Source organism: Pleurodeles waltl, chromosome 7 (genome assembly GCF_031143425.1).
Source record: "Pleurodeles waltl isolate 20211129_DDA chromosome 7, aPleWal1.hap1.20221129, whole genome shotgun sequence".
In the NCBI taxonomy this organism is placed as follows: Eukaryota; Metazoa; Chordata; class Amphibia; order Caudata; family Salamandridae; genus Pleurodeles; species Pleurodeles waltl.
In genome coordinates this window covers 102,716,365-102,736,264 of record NC_090446.1, presented here as the reverse complement: position 1 = coordinate 102,736,264, position 19,900 = coordinate 102,716,365, and the positions used below count along the sequence as shown (strand labels likewise).

At 42.2% G+C, this 19,900-nt stretch overlaps 1 protein-coding gene across 1 annotated transcript in view; it reads right to left on the bottom strand.

Annotated features, from left to right (window-relative positions):
- The window catches only part of SLCO4A1 (solute carrier organic anion transporter family member 4A1), a 414,240-nt gene that overhangs the window by 7,520 nt on the left and 386,820 nt on the right, over window positions 1-19,900 (bottom strand). The window lies entirely within an intron of this gene.

Below are 19,900 nucleotides of genomic sequence, written 5' to 3'. Positions count from 1 at the left end.
TTTGAATCCTGCTATTTCCAGAAGTTATTCAAATTCCGTCTCCTCAGCACCTTTCAAAATGGCATACAGCTGACCACGGATTTTAATTATTTGACAGGTCGATGAGCAGCAAGTATGAGGCTCTAAATAGCAGTGATATTTGCTCTATATTTTGGATTCTATCTAAAGTAACGTGTTATTCCCGAAGAAAGTTAAATTACTTCTCGTAAAAAATATAGGGCCAGATGTATCAAGCAATTTTGCATTTGCAAACAATGTGAATCGCAAAATTCAGCAGTTTGCGAATGCAAAAATGCCCTTCAAGATGTATGAAAGGCATTCGCTGTGCAATTTTAAGGAATCGCAAAAATAGCGATTCCTTAAAATTGCGACCCCATTTAGAGAATCACAAATTGTGATTTTCTAAATAGGAAATTGCAAATAGGGAATTCCTATTTGCGATTTCCAAAGTACATGTATCAAGCATTTCATAAATGCAAATTGGGCATTTAGGAAATGCAATTAGCACCAAATCAAATTTGGTGGTAAGCATGTGCAATTTATAAAAAATGCATTATAAATGCATTTAAAAAAATCACATGTAGAGCACACATGCCCTAACTTCACATGTCTACAAATATTTTCTTGGGCTGCATCAGAGAGGGCATTAGGCCCCAGCACCCTGGGGTTTGCATTACCTAATTTGCGAATTCCTAACTGGAATTCGCAAATTGGTAAATGCAAAACCAATCGCACCTATGGGCCTACAGGCCCATAGGGATGAATGGAGTCCCATTCTCTAATTGCGATTCAGTAATAGCAATTGTGAATTTTAGAAAATCGCAATTACCCAATTGCAAATTTCATACATCCCATTTTGCATTTCTTAAATTTCGCTATTTAAGAAATGCAAACCGGGAGCTTGATACATTGGGCCCATAGTCATTTCTTTAACTAGATGCTTACATCATCGGCTCCACTGCAAATTATATCAATGAACAGATTTAATACTTCTAAGTTGACAAGACATCTATCAGCAAAGTATATTCATAATCAATCTACCCTACCTATATCACTACAATAATGCACTGTCTCTCTAGTCAGCTATTCAACAGTATACTGGTGCAAGGAACACAGACACTTGTTACAGCCTTATAGCCCACCATAGCGTCTATACTGGCTATTAAAGGCCTGCTCCAGCGTTAAAGGCCCGAGCCAATGGCGAGGACCTTTAACAAGGCAGCAGGACATTAATGGCCAGTATAGCCCTGCTAGGAATGGCCATAAGGTTATTTGAACATTCCGCCCCTAGAGGGAAGAATGTTCTCACAAATAAAACAAAGGCCTCACGGAGCCCATGGGGACTGAAATCCCCTCAGGCTCCGTAAGGCCTTTGTTCACAGCTGCTGCTGTGTGAAAAACATTGGAATGTTGGAGCTCCATGCTTTTACTGGTCATTTGAAGCCCAGCGCACTCCTTTCTCTTCAATGGAGCTCCCAACATTCCAATCTTCTAAGAGTTGTTGGTAAATGAGCTGAGATGGTAAAGAATGGAGAACAGTTTTAGAGCTAAGTGATCCACCTTCTGTTGTGAAAGCTTTGCTGCGGAGACTTGAGAAGGTTTGTGGGACAAGCCATGCGTCTTAATCCCGGTCCTCAGCTTACATTCAAATACAGACTGTTTAAGATACCCTGATTTGTAGCCTTCACAGCAAATAACAAATATGATGACTGTGAAGTACTTAAAAACCACGACACAGCTTTAAAACCGGAGGCTGGACCCCTGATAAACTGTACAAGGATATTGTAATCTTGGACTTTGAATCCTGTCAGCAGGCATTTAAAAACCAAAGGCACATTCCACATAACTAACAGCTGTCATAATGTAGGGGTGGATATGAGCCATGACCTGTTATTGTGGAGAACCTCACTAAAAATGTCTACATATTTGATTACAATTAAAAGTAAATAGCCAGTGATATGGAAAATCCTAAGTAAAACAGACTCTGGCGAATGACACTTTCTCTGAAAATATGAGCAACTTTTACTCTGACAACAGACATCTAGGTTACCAGGCATGGGGCAGTTTTCCTAAACCCAGTGTGCAGATTCCTCAGTATATTTAGAATGGTGCATGAGTAAAAGTTACAACAAATCACAAAGAACCAGACCAGAAGGTAGATGTAACAACAAACCTCTGCTACACTGCGGTTGGCCACTTAAATATTCAAATAGTTCTAAGTGGCATCATTCACTATGCACTCTCCGTTTGCACTGAGTCACAATCCTCACACAAGTGGATTTTTTTTAGCTATTTATATTCTTGAAGACGCTATCAGATACCGAAAGACAGGCAACATATTGTTGTAGGTGATGAATGTACTCAAAGAATACTCCATTATCTCTGTGTATCAAATAAGGTCATTATTATAGCATACAATAGTGTTACTTCTCTATTTTCCAGTACCCTCCCCTTATATTACCACCATTAAAATAATTAAGCAGTGCCCAAGTGTGACAGAAAGGCAGATTATTACTATTCAAACAAAAAGGTCTGATAGGAAGAAACCTAGACTGAGCCCTTGGGTCAGAATCCACACAGCAGTGCTTAGTAAAGATGTGGTATTGCATTAGTTCACATAATGATCAACAGGAAAGTGTGTCATCTGAGATTGTGAAATGCAGGAAGCTATCCACTTTGTAATATTGGTATCAGCCAGTCCCTTGACTAGCACACATTCACCATAATTTATGAATAGGTCATAAATTATACAGTGGGTTTTTATAGATTCTGAAAACCAAGGCAGTGTCGCATTTCCTCAGCAAAGAAAGTATTGCTCTAAATTGAGAAAAAATAACAATTATTCACTGATTTAAATGAAACTTGATTATTGCGTTTGGGACAAAAGAAGGACACACTTGTTTTCAGATAAGGCCATGCAAGAGTCTATAGGGAATGCAGGAAACCAGCTGTCACCACACCCCAGACATATATTGGGGATGGGCTGCATGCACACAGAGCTAAGAGCAGAAAAATGCCAGCTTTTTAAAAGTGACATTTTCAAAATTGTAATGATAAATTCAACTTTACCATTAAACAGGATTTGTCATTACAATCCCATAGGTACTAAGCATGATACAGTTGCTCCTTCTCAATTAGGAATTACAGCTTATTAAATTCAAAAAGGAATCCCAATGTTAACCTATTAGAGGGGATGCTCTCCCAGTAGTGAAAAACGAATTTGGGAGTTTTTCACTACCAGGACATGTAAAACATAAAAGTACATGTCCTACCTTTTAGTTACAAGGCACCCTGTCCTATAGGCTACCAATGGCCTCTCTTAGTGGTGACTTATGTGTAACAAAGGGGAGTTTAGGCTTGGCAAGAGGTTTTAAATGCCAACTCAACAAAGCCGTGTAAACATCACACACAGGCTCTGCAATGGCAGGGCTGAGACATATTTAAGGGCTACTTGAGTGGGTGGCACACACAGTCCCACTAGCAGCATTTTATTTACAGGCTCGGGGCACATGCAGTGCACGGTACTAGGGACTTACAGGTGAATTAAATGTGTCAAGTGTGGGTATATCAATCAAACCATGTTTTAGGAGACATGCACTTTAGCACTGCTTGGCAGTGGTAAAATGCTCAGAGTCCCAAGTTCCACAAAAATAATCATCAAATGTATGAGGCAAGCAGGCAAAAAGTTTGGAGGAAGGCTGTCAGGTCTAACACTGCACATTTGTATTGTACCTAATACGCTCTGCAGCACAACTAGCTATTCATTCTTTTTTACTTTCACCAGGGATATAATCATAAAGGTATTGTTCCCATAGGAGTACTTGCAAATCTGGACTTTCAAATTCATAAGTCCACAGCAGCTGTCCCCCTGAAGTGAAGAAATATGTATTTGGGGTTTTGATCTCTCAGAGGCTGTTATATAGATCTCTAACCTGAAGTTTCCAGAGCTTCAGAGTCTAACATCTCTCAGAATGTGGTCTCTTGCATCACTGTAGTTATTCTGATAAAAGGTATTAGGGCATGAAGCAGAGAACCTTGCAAGAGGATTGCTTCGAGTCCATCGAAGGACTGATTTGAGTTTAGGGCATAGCTGAAAAATATACATCATTTAATCCTACGCACAACAGGAATACACGTTCTGAAACCACCACAATTTTGCAGTAGGGTTTAAATGATCCACTGTTTGTTCTAGAGCTAAAATTCAGTCTGCAGTCGGGCATGTTCAGCCTATATCAAATCTATCATGACATCTATATAGTTATAGCTAATAAATATTAGATAATCAATATGTATTATTGTTATATATTTTACAACATTAATGAATATTTATTTATATTTTAACTATTTTAAATAATCTAATTTATTGTAAGGTTATTTCATTTGAGGTTTTACTTAAAGTCCCTACCTTAATTATTTTTTATTGGAGGCTGCTGCAGTATCAGTGGGTATGGATTTACCATAAAAACTTAAGTTACTACAAAAGTGTAAGTTGCTACAAAAGTATAGTGAAAAGAGGTCAACTTACTCAAAACTGTAAACTTACTCAAAAGGGCATATCACATCTGTGACTCAGACCGATTGTTATTAACCTGTGAGGCATTTATTTATGTTATTTTTTATCTAAAGTGTTTTATACATCCATTACAGAACATATATATTCCTGTGACAATGTATATATAAATACAAATATAGTCGTTCTTAATGTTTGTTGGCCAACGATATTTCTTAAGCCTTGTCAGAGGGGCTCACACTCCTGCATTCCATGGAGGACATTTTTAGGTAAAGCTGGGTGTCATAACCATACATGTGGTAGATAGTGTTCTCATTCTAGAATATCTCTGTCAGTGGTTCCATATAAAGGATTAAGAGTGTGGGAGAGATAATGAAATCTAAAGGGACTCCACATCTAAATAGGGATTCATTAGATAGAGAGCGATCCTTTTTCACTTGTTGTATGAAATACAGACAAGAAGTTAATAATTTGAGCACATTACCAGATAGTCCCATTCTCTGTTCAAGTCGGGCTTGGAGAGTGTTGTGATTGACCCTGTTGAATGCTGATGATAGATCAAGGAGTATGACTAGGCAGGAATTGCTATGGTCCAGGATTTTGATAGCATCATCAATGATGAGTAGGATAGCTGTTTTCATACTGTGTTTAGGCCTGAATCCAGATTTGAACTTGTCATACTGATTGAACTGTTCAATGTGTTGACAGAGGTGATAGTGTATGAATTATTCTCACAGTTTTGCAAGTAAGGGGATGATTGGGACTGGACGAAAATTGTTTAAGATCAGCATCAGCATCTGTCCTTCTCAAGATCCTATTTACTTGCCCAATCTGTAAGCAGTCAGGGATTTCTCCTGGCGTTAGTGAGGCATTAACAATTTGAGTCCAGAAGGGGAAACCCGGTTTCCTGAGGTCCTTAGTGATCATGGAAGAGAAAGGGATAGTTGGAGTGTGTGGTTGGTTTTGTTGACACTATGATGTTATTGATATCATCTTCATTGAAGATTTTAAACTGGTTCCAAAAAGCTTCATTTTTGGATATCCAGGGGTCATTGGTAGTATCGGCCTTCTCACTGGTTGACTCATTTTACCTGGGACAGATGGCTTGTGTCCATGTAGAGTGTCATTTACTCTTCGATTTTCAGTATATTCTCTTCGAAAAAGGAAGAGAAAACATCACAAGGTTCTACCCATCGCTCATGTCCATGGTGGGATTTATGGTTACAGTTTGTCAGTTGACAAGTTTGAAGAGTTTTCTCTGACTTCTTTTAGTTTTGTCGATTTGGGATTTGAAGAAGGATGTTTTGGCATTCCATATGTTAATTCTGTAATTGCTTCTACTCTCCTGTTATAGTTTAGGTGTGTCGCTGAGCGCTTATGTCCCCATGATCTCTCCGCAAGTCTTAAAGCCTTCTGTTCTTTGTTTAAGTGTTGGTTGAACAAGGGATGACCTCTTTTGTGTTTTTGTCTTTTGAGTCGAAGTGAGGCCACTAGAGTCCATCATTGTTGGTTATAATGACCGATTATTTCTTGCACTCCTAGCAGTCGGCTTGGGGGTGCAGGAGTGAGGTTCCTTCGGAATAGGGAAAAAATTATAATGTCCCTGATCCAATATGTGGCTTTGATCCCTTGACATAAAGACTTCTATGCCTTTGTTGGCATGTGAATAAAGATTTGATGATCTGATCAGTCAGATGGGACTGTAGAATAAATGTTTATGGCTCCTTTCTTGGAGATGATTAGATCCAGGATGGCACCTTTGGCAGGTGTCGGGTCGGTGCTGCCTTGCACAAGGCTTTGATTGGTGATGAAGTAGTATACAGTGGATACCAGAGGTTTATCACCATCATTCCAGTGTAGGTTGAAATTGCCTACAAATATGGGGCTGTGGTGTTGCATGGAGCGCACTGTAAGGGTTTACATAATTTATTAAAAGAACAACTAGTTGTCTCCTGGGGTGATATATAAGGTGCAGTTTAGTTACTGATCTGCTTGCTTTGAAGCTTTCTACTCTCATTTATTTGCAGGAGGAAGGGTCATCAACTAGGAAGAGCTTTATTTGTATTGAGTTTCGGTGGATGACTGCCATTCCTCCTCCCTGCCTCTGCTGACTGTCTAGACCTTTTAATGGTGAAGTTCGGGGGAACAATTATATCTAAGAGGGGAGTGGAGGACTGGTTTAGCCATGATTCTGTTAGGAGTATCAGGTCCAGCTCATGGCAGAAGATGGTTCAAACAATGTCTGTGACATGTTTAGCCACTGATGTGCACTTATGGTCTTCACTTCTTGATGGGAAGAGATTGTATGGTACACTATCAGCAAAACAGAGATCACATTCCCTTGTTCATTTCTTTCTCTGCTACACGGTCTACAAGCTGTAGAGTTAACCACCACCGGTAGAGCATATTTTGGTCCTGAAGAAACAATGCTATTTCCTCATAGGATCGAGGCAGGGTTCCAATGTTCACTTTGGATAGCTGATTAACTGCACTCTTGACCCAATGGGCATACCCGGGTACTGGTTTGGAAGGCCATGGAAGAGTGTTAGAAGCTGGTTGCGTAGAGGAGTGGTTGTTGATAATGGGAGATTATCCATATGTTTCTGCAAATAAAAATGACTGGTAACACTTACACAGTTTTACTTTAGATAGGTAATCAGTACTAGTAAAGAGTCCATTCCGGGGTGTAGCACACTAATAATGACAGTTGCACACAAAGTTTCACAATAAGCGGCATTACCAGCGCTGGTACTACTGGTAGTGAAGAAAATAAGTTTCTTACCTATAACTATAGTTCTCCAGTATTATAGTAGTAGTATAATATGAACAAATCTGGTGTTTTTGCTTTCTCAGCCAAGCTGCTACTGGCACTAGACACTTTGTGAATATTCTGGGGGCCGATTTGAGGCCAAACGGAAGAACTTTCAACTAGAAATGGCTGCTAGCTACTGTAAAGCAAAGGGAAATTCTGTGGGTAGGTGAGACTGGGATATGAAAGTATGAATCCTGTAGATCCAGGATTGTCATAAAGTCTCTGTGGTTCTTACAGAGGAGAATCTCCTGTAATGTGACCATACGAAAAGTTTGGCGCTCGAGGTGCTTGTTGAGATCACTGAGGTCGAGGATAGGGTGCCATTCTCTCCAGTTCTTGCATATTAGAAAAAACACGGGAGTATAATCCTTTCCCCTGCTGCGAAGAAGGGACTCTCGCTATTGCTCCTTTCATTAACATGGTCCTGACCTCTAACCGGAGCTGTTTTAGATGTTTTTGAATGGAGGTGTGTGGAATTTGGGTGAATTCCAAGGTGTGGCCGAATGGCACTATTTTTAATACCCACTGGTCAGATGTAATTTCTCGCCATTTTTGAAAGAAGTGTCTAGCCTCTTTCCCTCTTTGTCTGGAGGTGCTGTAATAGGTTCTGACGGATTCTTCGAATGTCTCTACGCTGCCTGAGTTATTACTGAGTCTGGTTTCGGATTCCCAGTTAGGCAGGATGGAGCGTCTTCTGTGGCTTTATACATTTTTTCTAATCTTGGCAAGACAGCAGTGACAGTAGCTGGGTTTTTCATCACTTTTAAACCTTCCTCCCAAATGTAACTTACTATGGGCATGGATCGCACATTTCTTCGAAATGGGTCCTTAAAATCATAGAGGAAGCAGTCCACTTGTTTAGATGGCACTGGCAACGCACATCTTTTTGCTGTTCTTTCTAGCAGATTATGGAAACCCCCAATGTCTTCTGGAGGTGAATCTACAGGAGTAGGTGATGGAGATGATGGAGTTGGTATTACATAGATGTCCCATTCAGATTGTGTGTCATGGAGCTCTCCTTCTTCCCTTTCATCATCTGAGGAGTCTGTAACCTGTACAAAAGCTCTCTGTGGGATACTTCTCACTGATCTTGGCAAAGGCATAGGTCTTGGCACTGGGGTGGAGGGATGAGGTAGGGTCAGAAGAGATTCCCCTGGGATTTTGTCTAGCTGTGGTGTTGACGGGAATCTCTTTTTATAGTCTGACAACATAAGTTGGAGATCCATGATAAGGCAAGTTGGAATACACTGGTACACTTCCTTGGTCGTTGAGGAGAATAATATTGTTTGTCATAATGTTGGCTATATTTGTCTTCGTTCTTTTGATACTTGACGTGAAGCTGAGAAGGACTATGAGATGCTCCAAATGGTCCATCGTCATCCGAATCTTCATCCAATAGATGGGCTGGGAGTAAGGGAGTGACTTTACCTGGAGACGTGGTATGCGGCGACAAGTGTTCTTTCCTATTTGAATCCTTGATTCTTTTCTTCGTCAACGGTGCTGACACTGAGGCTGTCGACCGAGTTGTCTCCATATACGAGGATCCGCCACTGGTCATCTTCGGTGGAATGGTCGTCGATGGCTTCGACAATGACAACTTTATCTTCAGCGTCAAAGGTCTGGTCTTAGATACCGTCGACATGGACGTCGTTGACGAGGAGGAAGCAATGGTCGACAGGCTGGATACAGTGGATGTTGTTGTCGTCGATACTGGCGTAGTATAAGTCTTCGTCGACGATGGTGTTGACAACGACGACCTCGTCGGCGGTGGTGTTGTCAGCGGTATGTCACTTGAAGGAGCTGAAGAAGGCTTTTTAAAAGTAGAAGGCCGGTGTTTTGATTTTTCTGAGGAATATTTTACTTCGTGAGGTGATGTTGATAGGGTGCAGCCTGTGAGGTCTTTTTCAAAGCTTTAGAGGGCTGTTCTGAACCCTTTTCTGAATGAGGCGATCATTGTCTTTTCTGAGACATTTTTTGAACACCATGAAGACTCATCACTGTCTGAATCTGAGACAGGGATTTTACTTGTTTTCAATTTTTGGAGCCATATAAGCAGTCTTTCCTCTATCCTTTAGAGTTTTAGAAGAAACGGTACAACATAGCTTGCATTTGTTTGCAGAGTGATCAGGATAGAGGCAATATATACAGTCTTTGTGTGGGTCTTCAGAATGAAGTTTTTTCTTCTCAGACATACTGCAGGCTCTGAAGTAATCTTTTTTCGCCTTGTCAGACTATTTGAAGATAATGTCAATCCAGTGGTGTTAATTGTGAAAACAGCACTCTAAGACAATAAGAAAGTAAGTTGTGGTGATAAATCTATTCCCAAACTGGAAAAGAAAGAGCAGAGTTCTGTGGAGACCCACTAGCACGACGTGCAGTAGAAAATCTGAGGTACTGGAGCTTCTCTCAGGAGGGCTCTAGAGGGTGAGATCACCTGATTGGAGGACTCAGCAGTTTGGTCCTTTTTTCCATAACGACTTGGAGAGGTTACTTAACAGTAGGGCAATAGGCCTCTTTTATTATTATGTCTATGTAGACATTATCTTTTCAAAGGTGGGGGACTCCCATTTCGATGACGGGAATGATTCAAGCATGTGAATCTATGAAAGTTCCAATACTGGAGTACAGAAGGATGCTGTGTGTACACACTGATATTTGTTTTACCCTGCTGGTGAAAGTATTAATGATGACATGTTATTGCAGACAGGCTGGGTTACCGGGGTTCTTAAGATACCTTCTACTTTTTCTTATTCCTTTCTTTTGTTCCTTCTTTTTTTCTTTTTGTGCTCTTCACTATTCTTTTAGTTTTTCTAAGTCCATTACTTTTTCTTTTTATTCTGTTTCTTTCATGATCTCATATTGAAGTGGGGAAAGGGCGAGCTTAATAAGCCCACTTGCCCTAAAATACCCAATCTGTAGCTTAATTAAACTATGGTCAAAATTTGTTATGGCATGTGCATCAGATCTGGGTAAAGCTATTTAACCTAGTTAGATTAAGTATTTGCACATACCTCAACTGATGTTAGATATATAAGACTTGCATTAGTGAGCACTAGATACAAACCAAAGAAATTTCAGGCAACATCGGAGCTCATAAGCAACACTTAAAAACAATAGTCATCACCTGTAGGTTTTTAGATGTGTAGTTAACACGTGGTTTGCCCTATCAAGGACTGCAGGCCTAGGGCTTTCTCCAAACTAAATTTGAACTAAAAAATAGTTCTTACATAATTCAATAAAAGTTCATATTGTGTGAGTGCACAGTGTGGTTCCCGATAATGTCCTCATCCTTATGGCTATATGTGCAACCCATTTGAAGTTAGAGGGAGAAATAAATTGGTGGGGGAGCATGCTTATGAATATACCAATATAAAAAATGCTTGGACATAGTTAGGTGATTGATCGGCACAGGCTTATTGTGATCATAATTCAAATTTCCCATTCTGATTATTAAGTTGATAATAAAAATTGATCTGTTAGTACCTCTCCAGATTTCGTGAATGTAGGATTTCAATGCAGTTGTAAAGGAATGGGTAGAGAGAAAACACTGGTATTAATCAAGCAACTAGTGTAGCCCACATATTAAATGGGCTTCCAGGTCCAAAATTTTAGAAAAAGTACCTGCAATGACATAATGTCACTAAGGATAAAATTCCTGTGACAGAAAAAGGTGTGGGGGGGGGAGGGGGCGTGGAAGCATAAGGAACGTAAAGACATACAAGAGAAGTGATGGCCAGATAATTCACCAGTAAAGGTATAAGGGCCTTCTTGTTAATGTATATATATTTATATATATATAATATATATTGTTAGCTTCCACTCTATGTTCTATATATTGTCATAAGAATAGGAAGGCATAAGATATGGAGTATAACAAAAGCGGTGATTTAACTCCTGGAGGACAAGTTACTTAACTTCCGTAATGTTTTTTTCTGGTGGAACCAGTAGCTACCTGTGGATTCCTCACCTTATGAATTCTCCCAATGAGCCAGCATTCGACAGAAACTTTCTTTCCAGCTCTTCACGTCGAGGAGGACATCACAACTACACAGCTTTGCACGCGACTCCGTCTGACGTCATTGTGGAAATAAGAAGTCCTCGCCAGTGTGCTGATGTCAGTTTCACCCTTTTTTACGTGCCTTTGAGGTGAACAGGTGAAAACCGACCTCATGAAAGCACACACACACACACACAGAAATATATATATATATATATATATTGCATAATCAAAAACATACATACATTTATAATAAAGAAGACTTGGTATGACCTGACAGGCAACGGAGAGGCTGGTGGGACTGTGAGGAATCCACAGGTAGCTACTGTATCCACCAGAAAAAAACGTTACCAAAGGTAAGTAACCTGTTCTTCTGATGGATACAACTACCTGTGGATTCCTGACCTTATCAATAGAGTCCCAAAGCAGTACCGCACTCGGAGGCAGGTGCCTGACTGGTCACACCAAGAAATCCTGCAGCACAGAATGTGCAAAATGTCCGTCCCTCCTAACTTCCAAATCCAACCAATAATGCTTCGCAAAAGTATGGAGGGAAGCCTAAGTTGCTGTCGTGGAAATATCCACTACAGGAACACCTTTAGCCAATGCCGAAGTGGCAGACTTAGCCCTGGTGGAATGAGCTCTAATACACTCAGGAGGAACTTTCGTTGCCAATGAATAATAGATCTTAATGCAAAGAATGACCCACCTGGATATGGTTCTTTTATGGACAGCTCTGCCTTACATCTTGCCCACATATCCAATGAAGAGTTGGGCATCCAAACGAAAGTCCTTTGTCCTTTCAACATAGAAACTGAGAGCCCTTTGAGTCTAAGTGATGGAGTCTTTCTTCCTCTTTTGAAGGGTGAGGAGGAGGATAGAAGGATGAAAGAGTAATAGACTGCTCCATATGGAAAGGAGCGACAACCTTAGGGAGGAAAGCCACCCTCGTTCTCAGCACCACTCTGTGAGCATAGAATGACGTAAAGGGAGGTTTGACACTAAGGCCCATATTTATACTTTTTTAGCGCTGCATTTGCGTAATTTTTTTACGCAAAATCGTCGCAAACTTGCAAAATACTATTGTATTTTGTAAGTTTGCGCCGTTTTTGCATCAAAAAGCGGGGCAAACGCGGTACTAAAAAAAGTTTAAATATGGGCCTAAGAGTCTGAAGATCACTCACACGCCTAGCGGATGTGATAGCAACAAGGAAAACTGTCTTTAAGACCAACAACCTTAAAGAAAAAGAATGCATAGGTTCAAACGGTGAAGCAATTAAAAAAGTCAAAACCAAATTTAAATCCCACTGAGGCATGAGAAACGGAGTGGGAGGAAACTTATTCGTTAGACCTATCAAGAACCTAACAACTATAGGCGATTTGAACAAGGAAGGTTGATCAGGAAGGCACAAAAAGGCCGACATTGCTTATAAATAGCCCTTGACAGTCGCAACTGCACAACCCTTCTGTGCACAACCCTTCTGTGCTAAAGTAAAGGCAAAGATCAGACAAATGGGCTTTCAAGGGATCAATTTGTCTCTCTCCAGACCAAGTCACAAATTTTGCCCATCTGCCGGCATAAACAGTCTTGGTGGAATGTCACCTGGCCGATAAGATAACACCCACCACTTCTGGCGGGAGAGAAAAAAAGAACTCAGATTGCCCCGTTCAATCTCCAGGCATGTAGGTGCTGGCTCTGGAGGTGGGGGTGTAGAACCTACCCCTGCGACTACGAGAGAAGGTCTGCCCGAAGAGGGCATCATCGCAGTAGTGTTGTCCTTCAAGACTTGAACTGACTAACCATGAAGGGACGGGAGTAAGGCCTTGAGAGCCAGAAGTATCGCCTGCAATTCTAACAGATTGATGTGAAACATCTATCCCACTGGAGACCAACGACCTTTGATCTCCAGGTCCCCCAGATGAGCACTCCACCCTAGAGTGGAAGCATCCGTTATGACCATGGCCACTGGAGGTGGTAGACAAAACAGCCTTCCTTGGGAAAAGTTGCCATCCACAGCCCACCATCTTAGATCCTTTGCAGCATCTCTGGAGATAGTTATTGACTCTTCGAGATCCCCTTTGTGTTGAAACCACTGCTTGTGGAGGCACCACTGGAGAGCCCTCATGCGCCAACATGCATGAGTGACCAACAGAATGCAAGAACTGAACAGATCGAGCAGACGTAGGACCTTTAGGACTGGAACAACCGCTCCATTTTGAAACATTGGAATCAACGCCTGAATGTACAGGATTCGCTGAGGTGGAGGATAGGCCTAATTAAATGTTGTATCCAGTACTGCCCCTATGAATAGGAGGCGTTGAGAGGGCTCCAGGTGAGACCTGGGCACGTTTACCTAAAAGCCCAGACTGAACAACAACTGCGTTGTCATTTGAAGGTGATACAGCACAAGCTCTGGGGTCTTGGCTTTGATCAGCGAATCGTCCAGGTAAGGGGATACAGTTATTCCCTTCCTTCTGAGATTTGCTGCAACCACTGCCATCACCTTTGTAAAGACTCGAGGTGCGGAAGTAAGACCAAAATGAAGGACCGCAAACTGGTAGTGTTGCGACCCCATCACAAACCGGAGATACTTCCTGTGTGACTTGAGAATGGGGATATGAAAGTAAGCATCCTGTAAGTCTACAGACAACATCCAATCCTCTTTGTTCAATGCCAGAAGCACCTGCGCTAGTCAGTATCTTGAATTTCTCCTGTTTGAGGAACCAATTCAAAATCCTCAGATCCATGGTAGGCCTCATTTGACCATCCTTCTTGGGAATCAGGAAATATCTCGAATAGCAACCCTGACCCCTTTCCTGCTCTGGAACCAATTCCACTGCGCCTTTTGATAAAAGGACTTGAACCTCCTTCTGCAACAACAGATGATCTTCTGAACAAAACGAAGGACGGGGAGGGATGGTAGGGGTAAACTCCCGAAAGGGAAGGGCATACCCTTTCCCCACAATATTTAGTACCTAGGAGTCTGATGTGACTAACTCCCACTCATGGAGAAAATGAAATAACCTTCTCCCTACGGGAGAAGCATGACTTAAAATGGATGGAAAACTAGGGCTGCTTTCCTTGTTTTGCTCCCTCAAAGGAAGAGAATGAGGCATGGTGCTGCTGGGTGGCTCCTCGTGTCCTAACCCTCACGCCCTCTTAAAGACCTATATGGAAGATTGGCAGACTGTTGAGTCGTGCATTGAGGTCTTTCACGATAAGTGGCTCCACGACAAAACCCCCTAAACCTCCAAAATAATCTGAAAGGAGTAGATGTGGAAGCTTGCAGTCCTAAAGACTTTGCTGTGGCCCTACTATCTTTGAAGCACTCCAAGGCAGAGTCCGCTTTGGCCCCAAACAACTTTTCACGGTCGAAAGGGAGGTCCAATAAAGTTGTCTGGACATCTGTCGAAAACCCAGAAGACCTTGGCCATGCATATCTCTTGGTGGCGACTGAAGTACCCATTGCCCTGGCCACTGAGTCTTTAGTATCCAGACCAGACTGGATGATCTGTTTGGCCGTAGCTCGGGTGCCCAACAGGAGCTCCTTGGACTGCCCCTGCATATCCTCTGGAACGTTAGGTACTACAGCTCTAGCCATGTCCATCAGGGCGTGCACGTATCTACCCAACACACAGGTAGCATTGACCGATTTCAGGGCCATACTGCAAGATGAGAACATCTTCTTAGCCGCTTGCTCCATCCTCTAGGACTCCCTGTCCGATGGAGTAACAGGAAAGGAGCCTGTACAGAACGAGCCGAACAAGAAGCCTGGACCAACAAGCTCTCAGGAGTCGGATGCTGTGACAAAAATCCTGGATTCCCAGGAGCAACCCTGTACCTCCTTGCAACAGTTCTGGACACATCTGGCGATGTAACAGGCTTTCTCCAGACCTCTAAAATAGGCTCCGTAAGAGCATCATTGAAAGGGAGCAAGGGCTCAGCTGAAGTAGAGGAAGGATGTAAGACTTCAGTCAAAATGTTTGTTTTAACTTCAGCAGCTGGCAATGGAAGCTCCAAAAAATCTTCAGCCTTCTTAATAACAGAATGGAAGGAAGCCGCCTCTTCCGTTAATTTCACCGGGGATGAAAGATCACACTCGGAGGAAGTTTCCAGCCCACTAGCTGAGTCCAGGCCATGAAATTCTCCCAAGGGCTCAGCAATCTCTCCTTCCTCCAACAGCTGTCTCTGGTACTCTTGCTCTTCCAAGAGCCTCAGCGCTGTCCTCCGCGAACTCAACCTGGCCTCCAACCTCGGCATCGACAGAGAGTTAGCTGACGTCGACAACACCGGCTTCAAAACAGATGGACACGGTAAGGGAGAAGAGGGAGATGCACTCCTTCCCGACTGGGATCCATCCTGCGCTGGAGTTGATTCCATCGGCGCCGTCGGCCCATAAGGCGATGTCATCGGCACTGAACCAGCACCCTCAGCCTGATAAAAAGGCACAAACGGAGCCACCTTGTATGGAGCCGGAGAGCCCAAGGAGAAAGCCAAAGGATCCGTGGGACCAGCCGGTGCACCAGCAGGGGCCATAGCCTTATTAAAAATACTGAACATGGCATTCAGAAACGCCGCCGGATCTGCTCCCGGAGTCGGGAAGGAAGGAAACCTTTGATCTTCATGCGGCACTTGGGTCGGACCTGTGCCACCGACTCCTGAACCCCAGGCGAAAAGTGAGGACTCGCTTGGGGACTCAACCACCTCGATGAGCGATGACACCGGAGAAGCCTGAGGACTTTGAGGCTGGGGAGTTACAGTAGGACTAACCTCCCACGACATACGACGCTGTCTAGATGGAGACCGAGATCGAGCTCTGGAAGAATGACGTAGAGAGTCGTGCTGTCGCCACTTCTTGTGTGACCTCGACGACTTATGGGATGACAAGTCCATAGTCTTGGACTTTCTGTGACTTCTGTGTCCTTTCTGCACCTTAGCTAAAAAGAGCTTAGCTTCTCTTTCCTTCAGCACCTTCGGATTCATTCTTTCGCAGGACGCGCACTCTTCTACGTCTTGGTCCAAACTGAGGCACCATAAACAGTCATCGTAAGGGTCCATGACAGACATAAGACCCTGCACTCACGACAAGGTTTAAACCCTGACTTCTTAGGAGGAGACATTGTAACAGGTACAATAAGACACCTTCGAAAATAGGGAACTGACATAAGCACACCGGCGAGGACTTCTTATTGCCACGATGACGTCAGACGGAGTTGAGTGCGGAGCCATGGAATTGTGACATCCTCATCGACGTGAAGAGCTCAGAAGAAAGTTTCTGTTGAATGCTGGCACATTGGGAGAATTCATAAAGTGAGGAATCCACATGTAGTTGTATCCATCAGAATAATGACGTACTGAGGTTTTAAGACTTTAGAACTCATTGGTTTCTTTTGGATCTTCTTTCTCAAAATCCCCCATCTTAGTGAAGGGCTGTCATTCTCAATAACAACCTCCATTTCTTTGACTCCTGAATTTCAATTGACTGTCCAGCCCTAATCTACTCTTCTGTCTCCTGATCTCACCACAACTGTCCGTTCCCAGAAGGGTGTTAAGTGCAACATGGTATAATAATCAGAACAAACTCGCATTACTGCTCACTGATATCTATATTCGCTCAAGTATATGATGGACCAAAGTCACATGCTTGTTTTTTTTTTTTTTATCTTCCCTACTTTGTTTCCCCCTAGGAGCCTGCCTGGGTTAGCTTCTGTGTACGTACATTAGAGGTAAAGGATGTTAGGTTTCAAGGATGCAAGGAACTATTACTCGGCTCTTGATTTTACTCAAAACTGATAACAAGGAGTTTCCCCAGGATCAATCTACGATTTTAGGAAAATGTCAAAGACAACTTAAGAGTTTAAGAACCGTGTCCTATTCCAGAAGAGAGAGGTTCCTACTCTGTGTAAATGGAAACTTATCTTAACATCAGTGGCCTCCTCCTGGCACCGGCTTGGTCAGTGGAGTGTACATTTTTTTCGAAAATTGATATAACGACATGAGGAGCCACCAGATAGAAACTGAATAAAGGAAAATGTTTGACACAAAGCAAACAAAGCTCATCTTTACAGATTTAGCTTGAAACAAGAGCCAGCATTGTGATAAACATTCACAAATTATATTCAGAAAGCACTCAGGGGAAACAAATTCCAACAGTGGATAATTGCTGACTCTGCAGAATGCAGAAAAAAAACATGCAACCATTGGCACAAAAACCAGCACCACTTTCAGACTTGTAGGAGTTTGGGCCAGATAATGACATGTATAGGCTACATATAGCATAAGGTTAACGCAATGTTAAATGTCTGTATATGCGCACTGCTATGTAAACAGGAGTATAGAGTATCCCCAGCCTAAAAATGTGGAATAATCCAAAAATGTGAATCAATGAACAAATCTATACTGGACATCCTGTTCTTTAGGTGTCATGAATCTCTAGTGGTAAGAAAGTGTGGTGGCACAGTGTCTGGCACAGGGCCTCCAAATGTTTCTTTAATGAAAGTTACTTCTTCTCAAGTTAAAGCATCCCCAGCGACTATCAAATTTTATCACTTACAATAGTAACTACACTGATAAACAATGTAGTTGTGACTACCTAAGCATTTCATTCGGCTTTACCAGCATACATGTCAAGTAAAGCATTATCAACATGAAATGTGTCCACTTATTAAATAGCAGCCAATGCGGTCATCTGGCACACAGGACATAACTATAGCAATAAGACTCACCAACCCAGCTTGAATTCCCAAACAACTATCAATTTTAAATGCTTTGGGAAGTCAACCCTTTTGTCTTCATCAACATATCAGTTTGTGAAAATATAATAGTTTTGGTTAAATATCACTTCTATTTTAGGCAAAAAGGTAAAAGGTAAAATTTCCAAATTGAATTTCTGAAAGTAACATATTTTTTGCCTTCAGAATATCAGTTTTCATTTTTTGTAAATACAGAGCCCACAGACATCAGCTTGTCATTTTCATCATGTATTCATGTGTACAAATTCTCACATTGGCAGATTTTGCTTCAAATGTTCAAGCTCACGACTACAAGTCACAGATGCTTGCTATAACACAAAGGATGCCTCTTACTATGACAATAATGTTCACAATAATATCAGAGGAACCATTGTGCCCCAGATGGACACCGTAACTTTAAGAATGCTCACAATATATCAGTCATGGCCAGTATGCCAGGTACGGCTCCATTATGTCAGGGCAGCCATGCTGGCAATAGGCCAGTGAAGGCTGCCAGTATGAACAACTGAATCAAGAACTCCACAAGTATGCCAAGGTCAGCAATTATAACGCCAGGGACAAAACAACTGGGTCAGCGAAAAACCCAGTATTATAGGAAGCGACATATACATTTGGAGGTCGATGACATGAGGCATAGCTTCAAGGGAGAAACACTATTTATGAAGGAAAAACACAATGCTAAAGACACACGAAGGCTGACAAACACTTAAATGAGCACACAATGGTTCTTAGCTCTGGATGCAGCACCTCATCTCCTCAACTACAGAAGTATACAAAAAAAGTGATGGATGGACTGCTTGAATTAATCCCAACCACTATTAATTACTGAGGCCTTATCCCAGGCCAGCACTATTTTGCACACCATGCCTTCTCAGTTTGAACCCAGCCATGTTCAAATCAGTCTTGGCCCTGCTCCTATCAGAACAATTCAGCCTGGACTGTCATGTCAGTCCACCCTGAACTGGAACCTAACTCCTCAGCTACTGGGCTGATCAGGCACTTAGCTTACATATTTTCTCTGTGGCTCCTGCCGACTGTTACTTAGGTGTCTCCACTCTGACCTCAGCTCTGTCTACTGCTGGCACTCTGCTTTAATGAGGCATTGCTGACATCCATAGTGTGACGAACAGAGTGAAACTTACAGCATGTCCAATCTCCTTGTGACTCTACTAGATTGAGTGTGGGAATATCCTGTCAATATTACAGGCCTCATAAGCCAACTCAGTGTGTACTTGTATCTGACATGAGACCCTTCCATTGGTTTGGCAGGCTGCCATGCTAATGGTCTTGAGATGAGAAGTTATGTCTTTCTTAATGTGCATAAACCCTCTGACTTAAGTACTGGGCTAATCTTCACTTTGGAAAGCTACTTCAAGGGTGTTTGGGAGGTACCCGTAGCTCCTGAGGTACTTGGCAGAAACTTGTGCTTTGGTGACATGGTTCTCTCTCCACACAAAGGCTTATGGTAGTAGGATCTGTTGACAGCAAGGCACTCTGGCAACTTGGCCCTATGGAGCCTTTGCCATCTGGGACATGGAAGTCTTCTTGCCTCACTGTACGTCTGATTTTCCATTGAATGGAACCTTTTCAGGGGTTGAAATCAATATAATATAAAAGTGTTTGAAAGCCTCAGAAGAATGTCTGTGAAACATAAGTGGTGATGCCAAATTGCCAACTTTGTGAAATGGGCCATCAAAACTGTTGGAGATTACAGTCACACTTCGAAGGGTCTTTGAGTTCTTATACTTTTACTCAAAATCTTCACTAATTTGTGCCTGGTGTGGGCTTTCACTGAGATCGATAGTCACCATTACACCTTTGCATGGAG